The 22936-nt window shown below is 46.8% G+C and overlaps 1 protein-coding gene and 1 long non-coding RNA gene across 3 annotated transcripts in view; one reads left to right on the top strand and one right to left on the bottom strand.

Moving 5' to 3' along the window:
- Positions 1 to 22936, top strand: part of PLXNA4 (plexin A4) — a 452610-nt gene that overhangs the window by 306645 nt on the left and 123029 nt on the right. The window lies entirely within an intron of this gene.
- LOC112134326 (uncharacterized) lies at positions 5651 to 9120 on the bottom strand. Its single transcript, XR_002915769.2, has 3 exons — positions 9059 to 9120; positions 8379 to 8587; positions 5651 to 5872 (listed from the first exon to the last, which is right to left on the bottom strand). It is a non-coding gene; the product is annotated as an uncharacterized LOC112134326 (long non-coding RNA).

Here is a 22936-nt window from a genome sequence, read left to right as displayed (position 1 = left end):
GTCAACCCCTCAAGCACATTTCTTTGTGATTTTCCATTAGAAGTAGGGGCCTCAGCACTGACTTCCCATAATGTACTAGGGACAGCTCCCTCTCCCCTCTGCAGGACTCCCTATTTGCCTCATTCCTTTCTCTTCTCTCTAGCAATAGCGATATCAGACATCCCAGCAGCGTGTCCCTGTTCATCCAAACCTGGCAGCCACTCAGGGAAAAGGACAACAAAATGAAGCCACATTCCCAGAAAAAGATAAAAATAAAATAAAACCTGCAGAGGGATATGTTTTTGGAAGGGCAACAGTTGGCAGAAATAAAAGGTCTTTTTTTTGGCAGAAAAAAAATTAATGTGTCAGAGTCCCACCACTGGGTCAGCTTTTTGTTATTTCTACAATAGGATTGCATCTGCACCTTCAGATCCTGCTGGCCATTTCAGACATGCCTAACTTGTCATCAAAACACTACCCAGTTCTGAAGAGAGCTGATGTGGTGTCCCATGCCACTCTAGGCATCATGAGCAGCATCCTTTCACTCTCATCTGGTCTGTAATGTTTGCTCACCGGTCTGGTGGAGCTGTGGGGAAGGCTGTTGTGGGAGGGGGGATGGTGGCAGGGGAGGCAGGGAGTCTATAGGACCTCTTTCTGCTCAGATTTGCTGTGAACCTAAAACTGCCCTAAAAAATAGTCTATTCGAAAATAGTAAGTTAGAAAACAGGCAGTATACTACTCTTTTATCATTCCCTTAATGAATACACCTACATTCAAATGTCCTTCCTTGCTCTCATACACCCAAATCTGACATGTCCAGGGGACACAGAAGAAGAGGAAGGAGCAGAGCTGCCACCAGTACTGGGGCAGCTGCAAAGGTTGAGGGACCCAATGTGGAGAGCCAGAGGTGGGGGAGGACACATGTGTCCAGTGTCATCTGGACACATTCCAAATATTAAGACCACACGCTAATAGAATAATAATAGTTTGTTTTTACATAGCCCCCCTTTTGGAAGTATTCCAAGTGCCTTGCCAACTGAGACTCTCACCAGCCCTAAATGAAGTGCTACTCTGTCCCCTTGCTCGAAACAGGGACAGGTGAAACATCAGTAAGTGGGACTCAGGAAAGGCGACATGATACTCCTTCCCCACACCACACATTCACCAGGAAGGCCAGCAGTTGACATGCCACAAACATTCCTTGGTCAACTGAGGAAGAAACAGATGCTATCCAAGAAAAGAGGGCTGAGATCTGTCATCCAGGAAGCCTGGCAGCCTTCCTCCTCCTGGAGGCACCAGCAGTCTGAGATGTCATTTGGGAGTAGATTAGTCCATAGGCACCTACGCTGTTCACATGAAGCATTTAGCTCTCTCTCTTAGCAGCCTGTGGGGTGACCCCCTCTGCTCCTATGTAAATAAGACCCATGCCCCTCTTGCCAGCCACACTCCAACTAGCCTTGCTTCAGGTAATTTTTCATAAGTGTTTCATGAGTAGACCAGTGATCCAAACAAAATTTCAAGCTCATGGTGAAACTGGATGAGGGTAAAATAAAGAATTGCACAGAGTGGGCAGAAAGCCAGTCTTATATTTGGGAATGAGGAAAGTGAGGCAAAGGAGGAAACTGTCATGCATGGTATTTCCATGGTGCTGTAGTTTCACTGTCTGATACTTTAAAGCAAGGGAGCTAGGGGCAAGCATAAAGTAGTTTCACCTGCATGCATTCCCCTGTGTAATAAATTCCTTTCTTAAGAGACCAGCGCAGTCGTGACAGGTTAGGGAGCTCTATGCCAGCCACGTTGTATCTCAAGGCCCTACAAACCATGGAGTGGCACTAGAGGCTGGCAAGTTCATAAATAACCCTCCCAGTCGATTGCATTTTTAATCACGGTGTGCACCATGATCACTAATGGCACTTGCTTATGGGACAAAGCCCCAGTATTTATCTTGTTTTAATTATATTAGAAAGCAGTGATATTCAATTAACCAAGTAATCAAGCAAGCCAATCAATACTGGTCCTGGCAGGATTCTCCATTGCCTGGCTTATTGTTCTGGGTGGCAGTGCATGCATTAGAGTCAGATAGAGTTAACTCTTGATGGCCAAGGTCCTGCTGCTAAGAAGTAGGCAGGAGCAAGGAAGCCAGAATTCAGCTCTCAGACATGGGCAGAAACCCCACGGGTTCTTTCCTTTGCTTTATTATGGTGAGGACTCGCAACAGCCTCCATTTGGTTTGAGGTGTTATTTGTACTACATAGTGTGCTTGTTTTCCAAATACATATAAAAAACCATTTCCTGCATTCTGAGGATTGAAGAGCTGAGATTCCATATCATATAAGAAGCCAATGGCAGAGCTCTAAGTTTTGAGCTGAGAATCTAAATACCATGAGATGATGGCATGATGTTTCCAAAGATTGCCATGTGGTTCCCAGCTCCACCATGTAGCTTAACAGCAGTGGATCACCCTGGAAAGCCTCTACCGAGACTATTTGGGGCATGTGTGTCTAGACTCGTGATAAGCTGGAAGATGTACTAAGTCAAGATCAGAGCTGCTCTAGGGCTGAGGGCTCTGTGAGCTGGGCACACCCCTCTCCCCATTCACATGTGTCCAAGGACACCTGGCTTTGAAACTGTGTGGTTGGTTGCCCAAGGATTGGAAGTGGTTGTTGACTAGAGAGGAAAGTGTTCCCCTTCGGCTATGCTCATTATTCTTCATCCTCATCAGGATCCTCCTTCAGACACACCTGAATATAAACACTCACGTAACAACTCCACTTCCCAAGGTGAACTGATGACTGAAATTTGCTCAGGGTTTCCCAGTTACCTGATTATTTTTCCTGACTTATGAGGCAAGAGATAGTGTGGAATTTGCTCCTGGATGCTCCTTACTTGGGTGGTTATGTATTCATCAGACCCCAAGCCTTGTGACAGTTTCAGGAATTCCCACCCTTCACAAAGCTGAAGGTCTCAACTGGAACCTCTGTAAATGGTCTGCTGCTAGATGAGGATGGCATTAGAAAAGGAGAAACTATCCAGATAAGATGGGATTCAAGGATGCCCACCATTAGCTCACAACTCCCTAGCAGGTAGCATGGCCCATACACAAGATTAATCCCTTTGAAGCCCAGTCACTTTATTCCAAAATGGAAGTAGTTCTGTTTGATGACCAGACTGTACCCTGGAAATGTCTTTTCAAATGTATTAAAGCCCTAAGGCACCCTTGGATGGAAAGTAGAAATCACTTGGTGCAGCCAGGTTGATGCTTATGCAGAAGGACAGTAAGCACATTGCTGGTTGGAGAAACCACCCAAGTTCTCAAGCCCTTGCACCTCTGTGGGCAGGTGACTCCCTGCTACTTCAGATAAGCAAGACTCAAAACCTAATTCCTGAAGTGCAGCTGTCTGAATCCAAGTGAATATGTGGAAAAAATGAGACATTTCGCAGAGAGATCGATTAAAAGGAAAAGAATCTTAAGACTGCCATAGTTTCCAAACATTTGATGAATTTCAATTCATTAAGAGTTTCGTAGGCTTGTTAATTTTGTAAGAGCAAATGGGGCCCTAATGTCAGACAACAATCAGTAATTTGAAGGGGGCGAAAAAGAATAAGAAGTAAAACAGTCATTACCTAGCACAATGTTTAATCAAAAGACACCAGGAACTTTCAACTTCACAGTAATGTTTTAAAAGGTTGGAGATTTCAAATGCACACAGTCTGACTCTGGCTGGCAGGCTGGAAAAATGGACATACTTACGATAATTGATTGTGATGGATTTTTAAAATTCAGCTCCTTACCCTCCCCCCCACACACCCAAACACACAGACACATACACCACACATATACACACACTCTTACCCCAAACCTTCTCTTTTTCCCTAGAGCTGGATTCAGTTTGGGTTCCAGCCCAGTGAACATAGGGAAACAAGGCTTTATCATGAGATTTGATGTCTGCTGAGCCACACATTGATACTGAGTGAACTTTTTCTTGATTCTGAGCCATTTTAGAACTCCTCTTTTCTAATGACTTTTTCTTATTCCCACCCATCCTTTTTCATGTTATAGTTAGGACCTGGGTGCACCTCCATTTCCCCTGCTCTTCAGCATTAAGGGTGTGACCATGTGGTTTGTGGATTCCCCAAGCCCTTTGGGACCCCCATCCTGCACTGGCTGCTGGCTTCTAGATGACTGCCCAGAATGTTAGTGCCCATGTGTGTGGCTGGCAGGGTCATAGTGCACGGTACCTGTAGCTGAGCCCTGTCCTGTTCTTCAGGGACTACCCAGATTCACATGTGTATCTGCTGGGGTCTGTATATACTCGCTTCTGCTACACAGGGTATTCAGTTTGAGATTCAGAGATTCATAAATACCTAGGAAGGACCCCGCTGATCTTGTCTGCCTGCTCAATTCTTTGCCCAGTACTGAAAATGACCCCAATCCTGTCTTCTTGCTGTTCTCCTGCCACCTGATCCTTCCCACACACACCCTTCGTATTGCTACTCAATTCCTAATTGTTTGATTCATGATGCCAATTGACCATTCAATTGAATGAATGAATAATGGTTCCAAAGGCTTCTCTTCAACTTTTAAGTTGCTGTATTGCCTGACCTGACCAATATAGCACAGTACTTAGCCTGGGATGGACACTCAACAAATGCTTGATAATTGGTAAACAAAATAGTGTTTTTGAAAGTACGGAAACAACCTGTTTTGATCTAGATGCTTTAGAATGGTTTTGAAACCTGGACAATCAGGCAGGACCCAGCTGACCCCAAAGCACAATTCAAACTCAACACCTGGAGTTTCTCAAAGTTATGAACCGGGTATATGGTGTGGTTGGGACTCAAACCCAGGTCTCTTCAGGGCTCTTCCCACTCACTATACCTAATTGCTTCCTGTGGCCTGCCATTGCTTGTTGCATTTGTCATTGTTTAAAAGCTGATTTTATCTACTTCTGGGATCAAGTTTCTCTATTAGCATTAAAAGGAACAGACAGGGATGGGCACAGTGGCTCACGCCTGTAATCCCAGCCCTTTGGGAGGCCGAGGCAGATCACTTGAGGTCAGGAATCTGAGACCAGCCTGGCCAGCATGGTGAAACCCCATCTCTACTAAAAATACAAGAATTAGCTGGGTGTGGTGGCAGGCGCCTGTAATCCCAGCTACTTGGGAGGCTGAGGCAGGAGGATCACTTGAGCCCAGGAGGCGGCAATTGCAGTGAGCAGACAGCACGCCATTGCACTCCAGGCTGAGCAACACAGTGAGACTCTGTCTAAGAAAAAGAAAAAAAAAAGCGGGGAGGACAGTATTTCCCAGAGCCAAATGATGCCCAAAGAGTAGGTGGGGTAGCTCAGGGCATGAGGAGCCCAGCGTGGCCTGTGGTTTAGGTGGTGTTATAAACCCAGCTCGCCTTGTGTATAGCAGAAGTAGCAGAGGGGCCACAAAAGCAAGCACTGCCTACTTTTAAGTGTCTCTGCAAACCAGGGCGTATGAGGCCTCATTTGCAGAAAAAAAAGAGTGAGGTCTAAGTTGGGGAAATTCAAGGTCAAAGCCAGGTTTGGACTGAATTATTTGCTACTACTCCCCAAGCCCCACTCCAGACAGATGACCCCACAATAATTTCTGGGCCCTGTGGGCTGCATCTCCCTAAAGATAAAAGCAATTTTTGTACCTGCTGCAGAGAAAGTAGAGGGAGCAAACTCCAGGGGAGAGGGTTCTGATGGGATATGGATTCCTTCATAGCAATTACCACAAGCACCAGAGCTTTCAATTTAATTAAACCAATTCTTCAGCTTTGGGATCCATCTCTGGGCTCGGTTGCTTTTCTTCTTTCTTTTCATTCTTTCTTTTTTATAACGTTCTTGCTTCTTCAGTCTTGTATCTGAGTGCAGCAGGATATCTGAAATAATGACGAGCAGATGAACAAAAAAGGAAAAATGATTTCTCTTCTGGTGCCTTAATGGAAGGCAGTGAAAGAACTGAATCAAGAAGTTAATAGTTACTATCATTTATGCACCCTAGAAAGCTTGATACAGGCGAACTCTAAATTATTTTTGCTAATGGTACAGTGGTAGCAAATGAAATGATGCCATGGATCTGTTTAGTACTTGCTATTTCCCAAGCGATTTTCCACACAATCTCTCATTGAACCTACCCAGCAACTCCTTGAAGTTGGCACCATTATCTCATGTGACAGATGAGAAAGGTTAAATGACTTCTCAAAAATCACCCAGCCGATATGTGGCAGTCAGCTCTCAAATCCAGGTCTTTTGATTTTGAGTCCAGTGCTCCATAAACAATCCTAAAATCTCATCTGGAGTGTTACTTTTAGTTTTCTCTCCCACAAAATCAACACACACAATGGACAATTTGCTAGGTTTTAAGTGTCAGCTCCGCTCCGTCTTCTAACTATGGGTAAAGGCTTCCAAACCAGAACTAGAGTGTGACAAGCTCTCAGAACAACCCAGGTAGGGTTTCTTACCCCTACTTTACAGTGAAGAAGCTGAGGCTCAGAGGCACTTGTAACTCAGCCCTGGCACGTCTCTAGTAAACAGTAGGCTGCTGCCCCAGCCTGCTCTGATGGGGTGCCATGGGACTGCTGGCTTGCAGGGTGGAAGTGCTGCAGATGCCTGCCTCTTGGTAAGCCTGTGCAGGGTGGTGGTGAGTGTGGATGGCATGGCCAGAACACATTTGGCATGGCCAGTCCTGCAGTCCCCACCCCACTGGTGGTGGGCAAGCCACACCAGGTTCCTTGCCACAGAAGTTCCCATTTTGCATCTCGGCCAACTAGATGGATGTGAGGGAGAACAGGAAAGCTATGGATACCCAGGGGAGAAGCTCAGCCCCCCTCTCTCATCTGGACTTGTGCTTCCCTCAGTGGTCCTGTGCAGGCTGCCTGGATGTAAGGCTCAGGGGTCCAGACTCAACATAAAGCACTGGAGGCTTATGAGGGGTCACATGCCATAAAGGGAGTGAGACTTCGACCCCACTAGTAAAAGGAATTGGTTCCACTGAGCCACCCACTATTTGTGGCTTCCCGCCCCCAGCTCCATCCAAACCTTGGGTTGTGGTGTTATGCAGAGTTGTGTGAACTTGAACCACTGACCTTAGGGAGTCATGAACGACAAGTGGTCTCTAGGGACTGGAAGTCCGCTGATGTTTTGACCCCTTAGACCCGGTGTCTCTGCCTTCCTTCCCAGCCTCCCCACTGAGCTCAAGCCAGCAGAGGAGCGCTCCCTTCCCCCGAAATGCCATCCAAAGCAGATGGTGCCTCTCTCCTTAGTGCACGCAAGGAATAAGCCTAACAACGATATTAATTGATCAGTTAATTAATTTAAAAGTCTCATTGCCATGGGAACTTGACATGTACGTAACACTGTGCTGTCTCCTAGTAAGTGGGCTGGGAGAGGCAGGCTCACCCCATTTGTCTGTGCCACCAGCTCTTTCCTACCTGCAGCCATGGGACCACCTTGAAAGACAGTCCTACTCCCCTCTTTACCCCCTTCATGGAATGGGGAAAAAGCCCATCAAGGTTTGCTGTCAAGGGGTCCACTGAAAATCAAGTTACAACCAGCACAATGTGTTTCAGAGCATCTGGGCTCCGATCCATCAGCCCAGGACATCATTAATAATCCACAGCCTAATGACGGAGATGAATATTGGAGCAGGGAGCAGAGGGGTGGCGGCCCCTGAGCGGCAAGGCAGAGGGAGAGAGTGACTTATGAGCTTGGTTCCAGGTGTAACCTTCTCCCCACCACCAAGCCAGGCTAGAATGATTTATTGACACAGAAAACGGATTTTTATAATTAAAATTGATTTTCAGTTTTAGCCTGGTCTGGAAGGGCTGGGTCAAGTTCAAGAAGGGAAATGGGGGCAACCCAGGGAAAGGAAGGGAAATGTACTCTCAATTTCCCATATATCTTGGATTGTTAGAGCAGGAAGGAGCCTCTCATTTTACAGGTGAGAAAACAGCAGCCCTGAGAGGTTGATCTATTTGGTCAACCTCTGCTGGTGAAGTAAGGCAGAGCTGAGATTGGTTTTGGGTCTCCTGGATCTCTGAGATACACCATTTCCCTGGGACTGTGTGTGTAGGTGCTCACAGAGCCACAGTATACTGTTTTGTAGGTTGCTCACTGCACAAGGACTCCTCACCAAGGGGCTGAGTAGGGGCTGAAATCTAGCCATGTCTTGTGCACTAGGGCAGAGTGGCTGCTACCCAGAGGATGTGCTCGGAGGCACCATCTGGAACTGTTTCTTTTAGTAGACTGCTCGAGGCTGGCCGGCAGCTGCCCAGTCCTGAAGGGCTGTGCCCATCTGACCCACTCCCATCATTCAGTGCCTGGAGGCTATGCTGGGGATGTTTATTGACAGCCCCTGGTGGGCTTTGCTGCAGACAGTGGAAATACCTTGGGGTGTGGTGTGTCCAGCCCAGCGTCATTCATCAGGCAGAGAACTGGTGACACTGGCAGCAGCAGACACTAATTGATAAATAGTGTGGGTGTGTCTGCATTTTCACGCACAGATGGGCCTGGGCACATCTGGATTGCGCTGGTGCTGCTGGCACTCCCACATGTGCACACACTGCCCTTGTTCAGTCCCTGCAGGAAAAGCACAGCTAGGAGAGAGAAAGTGAGTTCGTGTCCATTGCCAAATTTCACTGAGTATCCTTTTTCTGTTCCAGCCCACCGCAGGCATGCAGCCACAGGACTCTGCATCCTCCCTGACCTCTGGCTCTCCACATTGGGTCCCTCAACCTTTGCAGCAGCCCCAGTACTGGTGGCAGTTCTGCTCCTTCCCCTTCTTCCACATCCCCTGGGCATGTCAGATTTGGCTGTATGAGAGCAAGGAAGGACATTTGAATGTAGGTGTATTCATTTAAGGAATGATAAAAGAGTAGTATACTGCCTGCTTTCTAACTTACTATTTTTGAATACACTATTTTTTAGGGCAGTTTTAGATTCACAGCAAATTTGAGCAGAAAGAGGTCCTATAAACTCCCTGGCTCCTCCCACTGTCCACCCACAGCCTTCCCCACTATCAACATTCCCAACCAGAATGGTCCCTTTGTTACAATCAATGAACCTACATTGGCATATCGTTATCACCCAGAGTCCACAGTTTTCGGTAGGGCTCACTCTGGGGTTGTACATCCTATGGGTTTGGACAAATGTGTAATGACAGGTATCCACCATTATGATATCATACAGAGGAGTTTCACTGCCCTAAAAATCCTCTGTGCTCTGCCCATTCATCCCTCTCCACTCCCCCAACCCTGTCCAACCCCTGAAAACCACTGATTTTTTTTTTAATTTTTATTTTAGGTTCAACACATATATGTGCAGGTTTGTTGCGTGGGTAAATCGCATGTAGCTGAAGTTTGGTGTACAAATGATCCCATCACCCAGGTAGTGAGCATAGTACCAGACAGATAGTTTTTCAACCCTCAGCCCCCTTTCATCCTCCCCACTCTAGTAGTCCCTAGTGTCTGTTGTTCCCATCTTTATCTTTATGTTCCCATGTGTACTCACTGTTTAGTTCTGACCTGTTAGTGAGAACATACAGTATTTGGTTTTCTGTTCCTGCATTAATTTGCTTAGGATAACGGCCTCCAGTTGCATCCATGTTGCTGTAAAAAGCATGATCTCATTCTTTATTACGGGTACATAGTACTCCATGGTATCTATATACCACATTTTCTTTATCCATTCTTCTGTTAATGGGCATCCAGGTTGATTCCATGTCTTTGCTATTGTGAGTAGTACTTCGATAAACATACGAGTGCAGGTCTTTTTGGTAGAACAATTTATTTTTCTTTGGGTTGATACCTAGTAATGGGATTGCTTGGTTGAATGGTAGTTCTGTTTTAAGTTCTTTGAGAAATCTCCAAACTGTTTTCCACAGGGGCTGAACTAATTTATACTCCCACCAATAGTGCATCAGTGTCCTTTTTTCTCCACAACCTCACCACCTGTTATTTTTTGTCTTTTTAATAATAGCTTTTCTGGCAGGTATGAGATTATATCTCATTGAACCACAGGTCTTTCTACTATCTCCATAGTTTTTGCCTTTTCCAGGTCATATAGTTGGAATCACACAATGTAGGCTTTTCAGATTGGCTTCTTTCATTTAATAATATGCATTTTAGGTTCCTCCATATCTCCTCATGGCTTGATAGCTCATTCCTTCTTAGAACTGAATAATATTCCATTGTCTGGATGTACCACACCATTTATTTATCCATCACCTACTGAAGGGCACCTTGTTCGCTTCCAAGTGTTGGCAATTATGAATAACATTGCTATAAACATCTGTGTGCAGGTCTCATTTGGTGGGTAGTGGATGGACCACCCGTCACTATAGAAGAACCAAGATGCACAAAGGCTTCAGTGAGTCCAGTCTGGCTGGAGGTCCTTGGGAATGCACACCTTATCCCACAGGTGCCAAGCCCTGGAGGTTTGAAGGGAATACCATGGGCTGGTTTTCTTTTGCTTTTCTTTTTTTCTTTTTTCTTTTTTTTTTTTTTTTTGAGTTGGAGTTTTGCTGTTGTTGCCCAGGCTGGAGTGCAGTGGCACAATCTTTGCTCACTGCAACCTCTGTCTCCTGGGTTCAAGTGATTATCCTGCCTCAGCCTCCCAAGTAGCTGGGATTACAGGTGCGTGCCACCACACCCAGCTAGATGGGCTGGTTTTCTAAGCATGATCTCTGAGTGATCTTCCCAGCTCTATTGAGAAATAAGTCTGAGCCTGCAGACTCTCTGTAGATGGAGGGTCCATCCAAGCTTTCTGTGCTATTCATTCAGGGTACCCTAAGAACTCTAAACCCTGAAGTAGCTCAATACTGTCTGCTAGGGAATGGAGGAGGGACCTCTTTAGAAGCTAAGTCACCAAGAGATGTAAAGAATGCTCCTAGCTATTTGTTTTTGTAATTATGAGTAGATTACCATGGCACACAAGCAATAAATTAGGGCAACAGTACCAATAAACACAGTTTAATGTTGCATCAAACCCTTTCATAAGTCATGTCTGATTATATTTAATGATGTTATTCTTATTATTTTTCTTCAAATTGGATGTAACTGTCAAACACATAGCATAAATGTCTGCATTGAGTGGTTATATCCAATAAAAGTTTGGATTAGGCAACCAAGTTTCTACCCAACTCTGGGTCCTAATTCTTTGGTCCTGGAATTAGGTTAGTGCAGCCAACCTATGCTTTCATAGTTATTTTTGTCTTTTTCCCAGGTGTTTTCCTGGATCTGGGGTCTGGATGGGTGTGGGTGGTTTCTCCAAGCATCACAAAAGGTCTAAGCATAGCTCCTACAGAATCGTGCACATGAGTGTCACAGGGTCACTGATCACAGGGGACAGGAAGGAGGAGAGTGGTGAGAAAAGAGAAAAGGCCAGCCCCAAAGAAAGGGACTATGGTCAGGCAGGGTCTCCTGCTCCTGGAGTCATTGAGAACACAGGACTTTCACTTCTGCTCCTTGACTCTGCTCCCAAAAACAAGCCTGCAGCAGCCACTGCCAGCAACATCCTGATGCCAGCCCATTCATGCTGAAGTATGAGTGACAGAGAGCCCACTAGGCAATTTCTGATAAAGAATGAAAGCAGGAAGAAGAAAAGGGAAAATCTAATAGGGAGCTGAGGCATGCAAAGCTAACCTTTCATAACCTGTGGTGTCACCAATGCCACCCTTTGCTCAGCCCCCAGCCTGCCTTTCGTCGACACAGCAGCTATTTGGTCTGCACTGTTTTCAAATTCCCTTCACTCCTTGAAGAAGCATTGGCCAGAGAAGCACCAGGGGTGGGGAGACCCTCTCCAGGCTTTGCTGAGTCTCAGTGACCTGACATGAGGGCAGACCAGGGTGGCCTTCCAGGCCAGGACTCTTGCAGAGATTAGATGGGCCCTATGGGGTGGAGCTTTCTCTCCAACTTTTCTGCCTTCAATGACCCTTTTCCAGCTACACCCTCCACCTCAGAGAGCTGGCTTTATTAAGGTCCATGCTAGCCAAAGATGCCTTTACATGTCCATGATTTTGCTGGATTCTCCCTTGGCTGGACCAGGGTGAATGGCACAGAAAGCTAAGATAGACCCTTCCAATTCCTCCATCTACAGACAGTCTGCAAGGTCAGACTGATTCTTCAGCATAGCTGGAAAGATCCCTCGGAAAACATGGCCTAGTAAACCAGCCCACGGCCTTCCCTTCAAATCTACAGGGCCACAACTGAGCATCTGTGTCAGAACTAATGGCCCACTCAGTTCTAGCAGCCTGGGAGCCCTGTGAAGGTCAGGTTGTCCTAAAGAATTGGCCCACCTGTGGGCTCCTGCTGCTCTGTGTCCCCAGACCATACCCTTGGCCCCAAGACAGGATGTAGATTCCCTACCAAGCTCCAGGCAGCAGTTGCCTCAGGATATGGCCAGCCCTGAAGTATGCAGCCCCTGGAGCCAGTGAAACAATTCCATAATTGGTAAAGCCTCATGAAGTCAGACATACCAGCCCCTGCTGGGTTTGGCCAGGGTGACATTGCACCACCACACTGAGTGATTGTCTAGAATCTTGCCAGGCCCCAGATGATAGAGAGCCTTATTTGGAGATGTGTGTCATGTAGAAGGAGACAGACATTGTGAGGGAAACATGTTGGCCAAAGAGTGATTATAAGATATATTTGAATGGAAACTCTCCAAGCCAACTCTGCCTTCATCATTCTCCATGATGTTTGGGACAACTTGCCTCTACAATCAATTAGGCAGCTGCTGCTCATCACGAGAGAGTTACAGCACCTGGCCCCTGCAAGAGAGGGGACTGGAGTGGAGAAAGGAGGCTGCGCCATGTCATAGAGCAGTCGTTGGTCACAGACACCTTGTGTTAGGGACCTGGCACTGCCACTCACTGGCTGCGTGACCTTGAGCAAGTCGCTTAACCCCTCCCAACCTGTGTCTTCATCTGTAAACTGGAGGCTGTCCTCCCTGAGCTGGCTACCTCACCAGATGTGGTCATAGGCAACCATGGCTGTGAAATTGCTTATGAATGGGGAAGCCATGTACAGCTGTCCAGTGTTATCTCTATGCTCACCCCCACCCTGTCCCTGTGCCCCCATAGTCTTCCACCTGCCGTATCACTCAGATTCCAGGGTAAAATGCATAATCCTCAAATCACTAACTCCTCTGCTCCCTATGGTCAAGGCCAGTTGTCCCAAACCCAGCCCATTAACAGGGTCATGGGTGGGGGAATGAGCAGAGGAGTACAGGGCCTTGAGAAAATACAGATGCTCAGCTCCTGGGAATTTTGATTTTGCTGCTCAGAGCTTGGCCCAGGCATCAGCATCTTAAATCCAGCAAAACAGAATCTACTATTGACTCTGTTGCTCAGTGAAGTTTGGAGCTGATTAGCCTAGACCCCAAATTCCTGCCTTTCCCTCCTCCTTAGCACCTTGTAAGTGCCTTGATTCTCCCCTTAAACTGTGAGCATCCATGAGGGGTGGCCCACAACTCAGCAAGTGGCGGCATGGTGAGCTTGCCTGGGGAGGCACACAACCCAAACCAGCCCCCACTCTGCCCCAGACTCTGGTCCAGGTTAAGCTATATTCCCAGCAACATCCGAAGCAGGCTTAATGGAGGAGAAAAGCATTTGAAAATGAATTCCACGTATGGCATGCTACCTGCCCTGAATTGTCACATCCGTTTTCTTGCTGCTGCCTCAGCCCTGTATCCTGCAGGTTTGTTTGCAAACTCAGCAAATGCCCCATGTTTAATTGTGTCTGGAGGCTGCATCCTCATGTCCCTGTCACAGCAGGGACTACTGGATTCTGTGCCAAATACCACCATGCTGGGCCTCACTGCCTGACCCTGGCCTTCCAGACGTGCCGTGCCAACTCATGTCCCAACATGCCGGCACACAGCATGGCCTCTTGTGCTTGGCTAGGAGCCAGCACGATTTCCTATCCCAGACCCAGGGCATGCTTTTGGTTATGCCTGTTCACAGAGGTCAGGGGAGACCCTGATTAAATAAAGAGCACAGATAACCCTGACCTCATTTCATCAGATAGTTGGAAGTGTTCCCTGTCTTTTCTTACCTTTTCCAGGTGCTGGGGCAATAAAACTTACTTGCTGGGGCTTTCCTCTTTTCCTTCCTATGCAATTCAAGAGCAGAGCAAAAGCTCTCAGAATAGCTGAAGAGAGGAGAGAAAGAGACAGGGAACTGGCTGGAAATTTCTGGGGCTGTGCTGTGTGGCCAAAGCCCTATTGATAGGGAGGGGTTCTTTAGGCCTGGGGATCACAGGGCATCACCCAGTGGAGTCAGTGGTCAGGTTAGGAATAAGACTGTGAGATCCCATCACAAGTTCTCTTCAGTTCCGACTCCTTTTCCAGCACTTACATATATGGTAACTGAGGGCTGAAGTATTCAGCAATCACAGGGACACATCTGGAAACCTTTAAAGTTGAATTTTAAAATTGAACCTCGCATTAAGGTGAATGTTGTCTGTCCCAGGAAAAGCAAACCCAAAAGATGAGTTGGCCATGGTGGTCGTGCCTATAAGGACAGATACTGAGTGTTAGGTTTGGATGGTCTAGGACTGTGTTGAGTGTTTTACATGTATTATGTCATTTAATCTGCATAGCTTTCAGAGGCTTGAGAATGTTGAGTGCGCCTGACCAAGCTCTTAAGTGGTGGAGTTAAGATCTAAGCATCAGCTCTCAGACTGCTCAGCCCAGGTCCCAGCAGCAGCAGGTCCCAGGTCCCCTGTGACCCACAGACTCTTGACTAACACTCAGTTATTAAGAGCCTCCACCTATCCACTGCCCCTCCCTGTGGGCTGCTACACTTTTAGATCCTTGTCGCAGGTTCTCCATCTACTAAGCTTGTCTGTCATAGGCAATGGCATTTTGGTATTGGGGGTTGTCTGTTGCTGTAACAGAGGTCTGAATGGACAGAAATAGGGTGGCTGAGACTCCCGGCCTTCCCCCAGGCCACCCACCCTGAGAATGGGCCCAAATTAGCCTGGAATTAGCCTCCTGCTACCCCATCTCTACCCCAGGGCCAACAATTATTTCTGAGCTCACTGAACCCCTAGTCTAAATATAGCTCTAATAGCCATTTCTCATTTCGGAATGGGGAATCTATTCTGAGCCTTAGTCGGATATAGATCAGACTCCCCAGATGCACAAAATGTGAAATGGATACATTATCCCTACCACCACCACCACTCACCCCTTGAAAATGAACTTCCTAATGGAAAGCAACTGGCCTACTACTACAGTCCAATGGGGTCAGCTCCTGGCAGATGGAAGCGGGAAGCTCTGCGTTACGCCTGCAGCCTAGAAAGCATGAAGGCTGGCACAGCGCAGCTGGGTCCCCTGACTGTCCTCCCAGGCCCACGCAGAGAAAGGCAAGAAGAGATGTTGCTGAGCACTGACAACAGGATTTAATCGTCACCTAATACTGCTCCCTTTATGCATAGGAGGAAACCGAGGCTCAAAGACACACTTTTGATAAGTGGCTGAGCCAGGAGTTGAATCTAGGACTTCAGAAGCCTGTGCTCTCTCCATTCTCTGAGAAAGAATGTGCACACAACCCTTTACTCACCCTCACAATTGTTTATATTAATGATAGATAGAAATGGTCACAGTAAACTCTAGTGGTTTCATAATTCATCATTAGAAGTTGCGACAATTTCCTTTCTTAGAATTCAAAGTATATTTCAGATTGGTATCATTGTGTGGAGAGATGGAGTCTTCTCCATGTTGGGTGGAATTGGTGTGGGTTTTCTGCAGGAAGCTTCTGGGTGGACAGGTGACATCACTGAATAAGTGCATTGCCAAACAATGACTTTCCCACCCAATATGGGATAGTTAATTTTATAAGGCGAAAACTCCCCCATGACCCAGGGCTCACTTCTAGGGTGCTGCTGGTCAGAAGGTGAACCAAGAGGGAGAGACCAAGCAGCCAAGAGCCCTTTCCATAGTTCCAGAATATTAGAAATCTTGTGGGTATAAAGAAAAGTTGGGCCGGGCGTGGTGACTCATGACTGTAATCCCAGCACTTTGGGAGGCCAAGACAGTCAGATCCCTTGAGGTCAGGAGTTCAAGATCAGCCTGGCCAACATGGCGAACTCCTATCTCTACAAAAAAGAAATACAAAAAAGAAATTAGCTGGGTGTGGTGGTGTCTGTAGTCTCAGCTACTCAGGAGGCTGAGGCAGGATAATTGCTTGAACTTAGGAGGCAGAAGTTGCAGTGAGCTGAGATTGCGCCACTGCACTCCAGCCTGGGTGACAGAGTGAGACTCTATCTCAAAAAAAAAAAAAAAAAAAGAAAAAAGAAAAAAGAAAAATTCAAGCTGTCACCCTAAAATAAATTTTGAGCTGCACAGTTAATTTAGTTTAAAAGACTAAAGGTTAAAATATCTTTAAAATATTATTTTAATTTCCCAAGTCAATAATACTCTGTCTGTGAAAAATTCAAACTCCCCAAAGTTAACCACTGTTAGCAGATATGTTACTCTCTCTCTAGCAGTTATTCTTTGCACGAGGTTTGCATATATATGTATACACAGCTGCACAGTTGTCTTTTGAAAACAAACATTGAGTCTTAATATACCCTTTTTATAAAATTTGTTTTTTTTAACTCAAATGTGAATCATAGACATTCATCCATCTTAGTACATACAGACTATTATCTTAGAGTGTAGATGTGCCACGATTTTTTTAGCCAGCCCCCTGTGGATGGATATTTAGGTTGTTTCCAAACAATCATTACTACATACAAAGCCACAGTGAATATCCACAGCCAGCCACCAGTGTCTAGGTGCTAGTATTTCTGCAGGAAAGATTCCAAGAGGAAGACTTGCTGGGTCATTTTAGGTTTTAGTAATAACTGCCAAATTATTCCTCAAAATGGTTGTGCTAATCTAAACCTTCACCGACAGTGTATAAGGCATAAAACCCTTTTAGAGGCCAGGCATGGTGGCTCATGCCTATAATCCCAGCATTTTGGGAGGCCGAGGCAGGTGGATCACGAGGTCAGGAGATTGAGACCATCCTGGTGAAACCCTGTCTCTATTAAAAATACAAAAATTAGCCGAGTGTGGTGGCATGCACCTGTAGTCCCAGCTACTCAGGAGGCTGAGGCAGGAGAATCACTTGAACCCAGGAGGCAGAGGTTGCAGTGAGCCACAACCACACCACTGCACTCCAGCCTGGGCAACAGAGTGAGACTCCGTCTCAAAAAAAAAAAAAAAAAAAAACTTTTAGAATACTGTCATTTTAATAATTGTCCTTTCATATTTGAAGAATTACTGGAAGATGCCCTCAAAGCCGCATCTCTTAATGAAGAAGATACATTTTGCCTGTGTCCAGGATGACCCAGACACCAGAGGGCCCTCTTTGTCTTTCCCCAGCAGCAGGCTGGGCCCTGATCCCGCAATGGAAGCTCATATAAGTTCAGGAGAGTTAGGTGGGTACCTTGAGACAGGAGATAGGGTGAAATGAAGATGATTTAGAATTCACTGGGTCATCTGTCATCTCTGCCTCCTTTCTAAGCCAGCAGCACCTGGTCTCCTGAGACTGGGGCCCTATGTTGATGGACCTAGAAGGTTCTCCTTCAGGAATATCAGTTTCCAATCATTTGAGCACCATAACTTTTCCCAGAGTCAAATCCCTTTTTGAAAAAAGATGTTTGTTTCCTAGCCAGAGAAGCCTATACCCAGCCTTGGTTGCCTGCAGGGAAAGATGTGTTTATTTGCAAACATGTTCCTGTGGTCCAGAACACTTCTGCCCATAGGTGTGTGCAAATGCCACTCCTGTGCTGAGACATGCACATCTGGGCACACCCCCTTGGGCTGCTGTGCACTCATTCACAAAATGTATCATTTACACTCACTGTTTTTTTGTGATTTGAACAGCCAGAGCATTGCTGGGGACACTGGTCAGCAGAGCCCTTGCTAGAAGGAAGTCAGAGAGAAGGGTCAGGTGCTAGACGGAGAAGGGAGTGCCCGCCCAGCCTGCCTGCCACTTCCCACAAGGAGCCAGTGCCAGCCAGCTAGGGAGCCTCAGCATATGCCTGGGGACTAGCTTGGCTCCACTGCCTGGTCCAGGAGTTAGGTGTGACCGTGCCAGCTCCCTGCCTTCTTGGCTGCAGGAACAAAGGCTCCCATTGAGCAGGCTGTGCTTGGGAAACACACAACAGCAGGTTCCCGGTCCCAGTTTAGAAGGGGCCATGGTCTTTGTCTGTGTCATTCGCTAAAAGATGGGCTGGAACAGGAGCAGCACTTTGATCCCCAGGACAACAGCCCCTTCCCACCTGCTGGGCTTGGGGATGGGGAGGGAGGCTTGCATTTTCCTCCAGGATGCGGGGCCCTGAGGCTTTGCCCCTGCTTCATCCCTGACCTTAAGACAGGGTCAAGAATGAGCATCTTGGCCAGGAGTCCATATCTAGGGACTGGGTATCAAATGAAGAGTGTTGGTAGCCATGTAGCCTTGGACAAATCCCTGCAGCAACTGAGCTTCACCTGAAAAATGAGAGGATTGGCAGCCAGAATGTTTCTAAGGTCTCTCTCAGCTTGTTAATTGTGTGAATGCCAGAATACTCCTCTCATCCTCCATTCTTTTGCACCTCCACGTTGGTGGGGTTGCTCTGGGGCTGCAGTCTCCTCTGTCAAATGCATGGGATCTGCCTAGATAGAGAAACTCACACATTGCAACCCTGCAGCCCTGGAAGTCAGGAAGTCGGGCCTCCTGAGCCTGTGTGTGAATGTGAGCATGAGAGCTCAGAGAAAGGAGAGGATTTAACCTTTACACTAAGAGATTAATCTGTGGCAATAATCCAGAAATGATAGGTTTTAGAGTAGAGCCAAGATTGCCAAATAAATGATCTCCAGAGGATTCTTGGAATATGTACAAGTGTAACAGGAACCACATTCATTCATTCACTTATTTATTTATGCGTGCATGCAAACATTCATTCACTTTCCTCATTTACTGCACATGAGCTGAGTACTAGGTGTAGTGGAGTGAAGAGAGATGACTTCGCACCACCCATCACAGGGGCATTTTATCGGAGGAAGATGCTGGAACAACAGAGTTTACATTAGCATAGCACTAACACATTCATATGTGTCATCCCAATTTTTCTTCAAAACAACCCATCAGGGTACTTAGATGAGGAAAAAGAGGCTTGATGAAGTTAAATAAGTTGTCCAAGTCACACAGTGGTGGCAGATCCAGGATCCAAACCCAGGTCTGTTTTTCTCCCAGATCTCTGCTTCTCACTTGTCCCTGAGATAAAACTATTTCAAACTCTATTTTTCTCCCTAACCACATTTGAAGGAGTAAGAAAACCTCCTGGAGGAGGAGGCTGTGCTGAGACCAATTGTCATTCTCTCTTCAGGGCTGCTACTTGGTGATCTGCCCATAAGAGGGGCTCCTCAGCCCCTGAACTCAGCCAAACCTTCCTGGTAGTATAGTAAGTAGCCTGCAATGCTGTGAAGTTTTCAACACAGGACCTGGGTTCAGCAGAGGGACCAGAGGTTTCTCAATCCCCTGTACTATGTTCCAGGAGCCAGTGGTGTCTGGCAGGCCCGAGGGCGGGCTCCAGCCCGCAGGTTCATTTCAATTTCCACCATTGCCACCGCCCTGCTGTGTGACCTTGGGCAAGCTGCTCAGCCCCTCTGGGCTATGGCTTTTCCATCTGTGCAGCAGGGAAGGGGATCGCTCTCCCGCTTGGCAAGGGGTCTGGCTAATAACGATCACGTGCCATTGTAGCGCAGCCCACACTGGGAAGCCTGAGGATGGGGTGATTTCTCGACGCTCTGCAGAAAGCACGCTGAGAGCTCCTTGCCCAGCTTCCCAGCTACTGCCATTTGCTAATGAGGACCAACATATGTTGATGATTCCGGCGTCGGCACTCGCTCCTTGGCTGTCCGAGTTCCCGGAGCAAACTGGCTTCCTATTAGGCATTTATTCTTATTAATAGCAACAAATTGCAGCCCTCCGCAACATCTGCTACTTTTCATTTACAAGAAGCTTCCCAAATCATTTGTATTGGTAGTATTTTGTGACCAATTCTTTAAGGCAGAGCAGGACTGGATCCCCCTAATCTGAAAATGAATCAAGTGAGGCATGAAAAATGGGAATATTTTGTTCAAGGTCACCCAGACACACAGATTAGATTACAGCTTGGAACCTCAGCTCCCCAAGCCTCATGCCCTGGGGCGGTTGCCTTTGCTATTCTAAATATTGTCAGCCTTGACCCCAGAGGTCCTGCCTAGAGGCAGATAGGGACAGTGGTGGTAGCCAAGGCCGCTGCCCTTGACCCTGCGCCTCTGTCTGCCCTCAAATGAGGCCCAGCTGGATTAGCCCCATGGCCCAAGCACCCGCAGGAGGAATTGCAAAGCTCAAGGCAAATCATTCCCAAGGAGTTTTTACTGCTGCCAAGTAGAAAAAAAAAATCATTTTCTGACACTGGGGCAGCCAGACGGTCAGTACAGGGGATCTGAAGCACATCTGTGCTTCTGGACAGCTGACCACATCTGGAGGGCTGCATTCTCTTTCCAGAGTCTTCTTCAGTACTTTGCTCAGGGGCTAGACCTTCCTGAGATCTGTAGATCTATGACCATAGAATTAAAAGAGCATGGCCAGTGTGGGAGGTACTGAGAAGGGCCATTTATCATGTTAGTTCTGGCTTTCAATAACTTCTGAACTTGTACCAGGTACATACGCCCTCAATGTTTGCATGACCTATTTGAAGCACAGGGTGGTAAGAAGCTACCACACTGCAACCTTCCGCCTCCTCCATTTGACTGACCTCTCCCCTCTACCTTTCATGGGACCTTTGCATCCTGGTGTAACTTTCTGCCCAGCACCTGTGTATCAGCTAGCTATTGCCACAATAAAGCTTTGTAACAAACCAGCCCAAAACTCAGTTGCATACAATAGACATGAATCCTCACACTCATGGCTCTGCAAAGCAATTGCATGTCGCTCCCTAAGCTCAACTCAGCTGGGCAGTTCTGCTTCAAGCTGCTGCATCAGCCAGGGTTGTCTCCTGGCTGTGGTTTGGGCTCAGGTCTCTCTCCATGTGGGTTCATTTGGGGCCCAGGCTGAAGAGGAAACAGCTATTTCGGGAAGCTCTTCTCATGGCAAAGACAGAAGCACAGAAGGCAAAGATGAGCACATAAGCACATCGGAAGCATTCATTTGCCTCGTGTTTCCTACGATTCATTGGCCAATCAAGTTCTGAGGCCATGCCCGAAGCCAAGAAGTGGAGAAGTACCTGCCACTTCTCTATTCACCATGAGGCCATAGGGGTGGAGACATAAAAGTCTTCTTTTTAGGGAGTGAAGAATTGGGACTCATAATACAATCTGCCACAGCCTGGGACCAGCCTCCTGGCATCTGCCTTTCTTACCTGTTAGCCAGGTTCAGAAATACCTGCCACCTTTGAGCCAAGAGAATGGGAGTGACAGGGTTCCAGGCATGTGGAGTGACTCGAAATAAGCACAGCTTCTTGAGCCACTGCTCAATCACAAATTGCAGCCCTGGCAGCGAGGGCCTTGGAGCCATCACAGGGAGATTCCACAAAACCTTTATGTGGTCCCTGGCCAGCAGAAATAAAGCTTGGAAAGGCAGCCAGTGGTGACCAAAGGAAATGAAGGCGGGTGGAGATGCTTTGAGGAGCTCCCCAAGACCATGCCACTAAGACCCATGTGTATTACTGAGCTAAGAATTTGCCAGAAAAGGACTTACTTTTCCCAACTCTACTTCCTCTGCTCGGGGACAGTGGCAAGGAAGGACAGCATAAGGTACAGCACCAAGTGCAGCATCTGCACAGCTTGACAGTTCCTCCAGCAGCCTCTTGGAGTTTCTTAATGGGTCATCTTGCCTCTTTTTTTTCTTTCTTTTTTGACAATTTTGAAGGAAGTTGGGTACTTAAGAAACCTTTTGGACATTTAAATTAATTCCAACCATCAGGCTCAGTGTAGCCATCGTTGCATTAGCATCCAATTATAAGAGTAGAAATGGAGTAATAACTCACATTTTGACCAGAATGTCAAATGCTTAAACAAATTAGAGATACACACAGAGACCGCATGCTATATCTATGGAACATTTCTGAATGTAATCAGCAGAACAGCAGTCACCCTTCAGAATGTGAGCAGCAACAGGCAGAGTGGGACCCTATTGCCAGAGGAAGGCATCTTTCGAAATATCAGGGAAACCAAGTGGGAGTTGGGCAATGGGGGCCAGGACTCAGAAGCTGTAAAAATTCCTCCAGCTGCCATGGAGGACCCCCAGGGTCCCAGGTCCCCAAGCAATGGGCTCAGCTCATCAGATGGAGAAACTTATGAAGACCAAGGCCATGACTTAAAATCTGATTTGGGACCCTTTGCTCTCTTCTCAGTCATTCATTGCCTTCCTGTGCTAGGCCATTGTTTTGTAAATTCGTTGCCTTTGGAACTGGACAGGTTAGGAAGATGGTGATGATGATGATGATGATGATGATGATGATGATGATGATGATTGCATGTACAACAGCAAATGATAATTCTATTTACAATCATTTAAAACCAGACCAAACTACATTGTATTATTTAAGGAAGCTTACCTTGGTGGCAAAAGGATAAAACCACCCAGATTCCCAGAAAGGTGATCTAGGGGGAAAGGAAGTGTAAATGGGGAAGGGCACACGGGTGATTTCTGGCCATAACTGTGAATGAAAAATACCAAAGGAGAGCTTGAGCAACAGCAGGAGAATTTTCTAAAATCAGGGGCCATTTGACCTCGGGTGAGTTATTTGAACTGAGAGCTCCTCGTCTAGGCCTTTTGGAATGGGTGAGAGGTGAGGAAATTTTCCAGGAAGAACAAGGCTATGGCATTATTTTTCCAAATCAGGAAACAGGTATCCTGACCTTGAGAACAACAGAGCCAGTTGTGTAATGATACATGATAGGAGACATTTATCCAAAACCCT

Source organism: Pongo abelii, chromosome 6 (assembly GCF_028885655.2).
Source record: "Pongo abelii isolate AG06213 chromosome 6, NHGRI_mPonAbe1-v2.0_pri, whole genome shotgun sequence".
Taxonomy (NCBI): domain Eukaryota; kingdom Metazoa; phylum Chordata; class Mammalia; order Primates; family Hominidae; genus Pongo; species Pongo abelii.
Note: the sequence above shows the minus strand (reverse complement) of the source record. Positions and strands in the feature narration are given on the sequence as shown.